The sequence below is a fragment of the Cetorhinus maximus genome, chromosome 2 (assembly GCF_964194155.1).
Source record: "Cetorhinus maximus chromosome 2, sCetMax3.hap1.1, whole genome shotgun sequence".
NCBI classification, from domain to species: domain Eukaryota; kingdom Metazoa; phylum Chordata; class Chondrichthyes; order Lamniformes; family Cetorhinidae; genus Cetorhinus; species Cetorhinus maximus.
Window position 1 is genome coordinate 145849330 of NC_135880.1, and position 3432 is coordinate 145852761.

The 3432-nt window shown below is 47.3% G+C and overlaps 1 non-coding gene across 1 annotated transcript; it reads right to left on the minus strand.

Annotated features, from left to right (window-relative positions):
- Positions 1 to 723: 723 nt before the first annotated feature.
- trnav-aac (transfer RNA valine (anticodon AAC)) lies at positions 724 to 796 on the minus strand. The gene has a single exon. It is a non-coding gene; the product is annotated as a tRNA-Val (tRNA).
- Positions 797 to 3432: the final 2636 nt, after the last annotated feature.

Consider the following 3432-nt stretch of genomic DNA (forward strand, 5'->3'; position numbering starts at 1 on the left):
AGGAAAAACATATGAATGGTAGGGTTGAGAGAATATTGGTAGGTAATTTACACCAATGTGCTGGATTGAGCAGTGGCTGAGGCTAGTGGTACACATGCTAGGATATTGCGTTTGGAGATGTTCATTGACATTGACCACCTGTATGAGATAATTAAACTTCTTGTGGCACTAAAACCTGGTCCTTAAGGCTAAAGCACTGGCATTGCCCCTGTGGCCATCTGTTCCCATTGCTTTCTCATGGGGCAGAATTTTGCCCTTGGTGGGCGTGCGGGCCCAACCGGCTCGGCGGCGGGCGGACAGCCGATCACTGCCGCCGAAACGGGGCCCGCTGCCATTTGGAGTGGGCGGGCCAATTAAGGCCCACCCGGCGGCCTGCCCGACAGGAAGCGCTATGCGCTTCCTGTGCTGGGGGGGGGGAGGGAATCACCGGCTGTCAAAGCACGAAAGAGCACACTGCTCCCTGAGACTAAGTGCTGTCTCAGAGAGATTAGTGACAGTGCACAAAAGTTAAAAAATAGAAAAATAAAATTATTATTAACATGTCCCCCTCATGTGACGATGTCACACAAGATGGGACATGTTAATAAAAACAGCATAAACTTTATTAAACTTTTTAAAAACGGACATGAAACCTCATCCTGCCAGTAGATGAGGTTTCATGTATTATCAGAAGCCCGCTGGGGCTCCTGGCCTGCCCGCCAGCCTTAAGTTTTTTTTTCATAATGTTTCTGCCCAGTTTCGAACCGGGGACCTTTCGCGTGTTAGGCGAACGTGATAACCACTACACTACAGAAACTACCGCCCGCCAGCCTTAAGGTTGGACGGGCAGGCCTAATGATCTTAATTAGCCTGTCAATGGCCTCAATTGGCCATTGACAGGTCAGCGGGCAGACAGCTAATTTCACTGTCTGCCTGCTTTCCTAAAAATTTAAAGGGACCAGGATGACTTCGGGGGGTTCCTCCCGATGTCATTCCGCGTCATTTTCCTGTCGGCGAGCGAGCCCCGCCCCCAAATCGCCGACGGGAAAATTCTGGCCATGGTGTGTGTGGGGGGCTTCCTGACCCCAGAGAATATAAGACATCTCTTCTGTGATAGAGCTCATGGCATCCAATATCACTGAGAACATTGCCAATGATGGTATGTTCCTACCTTATTACGCTTCTCAACTCCCAGTTCACTCTCAGCCTGCTATCTGGTATTAGGGCCAAATTGAAATGGTGTGACCATGGACTTCTTGCTTTTGACTCCACCCAACTTCCCTCACTCCAAATTTCCCCTTCTGATTTCCTTCAGACATCTAAGAACTTCCACCTGCCCAGCAACAGCACACTCAGGAAGAAGAGAGAAGACAACAGCACAGCACTGATGAAGACGTCTTGTCACTTGATCTGACACTCACAGTAACCAGCTCAGATACTAGAACTGCACATACCTTGGAGGCTAGAATAGAGTTGGGATCAACTAGTGGTGAGTCACCAGGCATGAATGAGCTGCAGCCAGGCCCAGGGCAAAGGATAAGAGCAAAATACTGCGGATGCAGGGGCAAGGAATTGTTTGTGCACCAGCACACCGGAGGTCAAGATTGCAGTTGTGTTCTGTAACACGGGGTTCAGGTGAGGAAATCATACAGGAAAATGCTCATGAACATGCACACCAAGACGTTGGATGCATTAGCCGGCCTGCCTTGTGTCGCTGTCAAGAAGCATGGAGGAAGCTGGCTCCAACCTAATGGAAGGCATCGTGCAGAGTCTAACCACTCCACAGTCTCTGCTCTATCTCCCTGCAATGTTGTACACCCAGAGGCACTGTCATTGTAGCCCACATACCTGCTATAACCTTTGAGTGAACAGACCATCAAATCCTTTGCCCTCCCTGTGAGGAGGCAGCAGCACTCCCTGCCAAATCCAGGAGTCCCAAAACACCTCCAAAAACACTCCACAGTGCTTCCAGAAATTTTGAAATAGCAGAAGTTTTTCTAAATTATCTTGCCTACAAGTTGGGTGGCTAGCCCTTTAAATAATGTTAGTGCTGGGGCACTCTTGCAGCTGAATGTTTGTTCTTTGTTGAGTGACAAGTGAATATTTTATTTGGACTTGTGTGATCCAAGTTTTTACGAAGACTGCCAAATCTGCCAATAGAGCTGTTGACAATATAACAGCACCAGCTGAGAGGCTTCTGGTGCACACGGGGCACACACAAGCATCCTTACCAGCATGGTGCACTGCGCAGGCCATGTTGCAAGTGGCAGGAGGTACTACGCACCTAACTCAGAGGGCCTCCAGCTTTGTAGTGCTGTCTCCAGCATGCTACAGATTCAAGTTTTGCCTCCTTGGTTGGTTCAGTTACTTATCTCCTGAAAGTTCAGGTTAAAAATTATGATGTCACTGAGCTGCTGCAGACAACTCTGAAAGTTGCTTCAATGTCATTTGTAAATGTGCAAGCAATGTAATAAGTTTATTTAAGCAAATCCCATTTTAAATATGGACGTTGGAATTTATGATGGAGCATCAAGTTAATACAGAAAGTGTGACACAAATGTAACAATAAGTCATGTGCTGCAGGCTTGATGTGTATGCAGTCGTAAGATTTTTAATATATTATGAATAAATTTAAAAAAGGACACAATATTTTGTCCACCATCTACAAGGCACAGGCCAGGAGTGTGATGAAACGCTCCCCACTTGCCTGGATGAGTGCAGCTCCCACAACACTGAAGAAGATTGACACAGTCCAGGTCAAAGCAGCCCACTTGACTGGCACCACATCCACAAACATTCACTCCCTCCACCACCAACATACAGTAGCAGCAGTGTGTACTGTTTACAAGATGCACTGCAGGAATTGACCAAGGCTCCTTCGATAGCACCTTCCAAACCCATGACCACTACCATTTAGAAGTACAATGGCAGCAGTTAGATGGGAACATCACTTCTTGTGAGTTCCCCTCCAAGTCACTCACCATCCTGACTTGGAAATATGTCGCCGTTCCATCACTGTCGCTGGGTCAAAATCCTGGAACTCTCTTCCTAACAGCACTGTGGGTGTACCTACACCACTTGGACTGCAGCGGTTCAAGAAGGCAGCTCACCACCACCACCTTCTCAAGGGCAACTAGGGAAAGGCAATAAATGCTGGCCCAGCCAGCGAAGCCCACATCCCGTGAATGAATTTAAAAAACGTAACTAGGAAAATGCCATTGTTTTTGGGGAGTTTTGCAAATCAGCAAGCCAGGTTTCCAGCAATACTGTCATCCTTCTACATCCCAATTTCGTCTTACAATCCTCTGGTCATATTCCAATTAGTGTTCTCAGAATCAAGTATCAAAACTGCAGAGTGGTCTACTAACATGTAATAGCTGAATATTGATCAGGGCCCAAGTGCCATCAGTTTGATTCCAGCAGTTCCCCTTTGAGCAGTAAAGGGCACTTTGC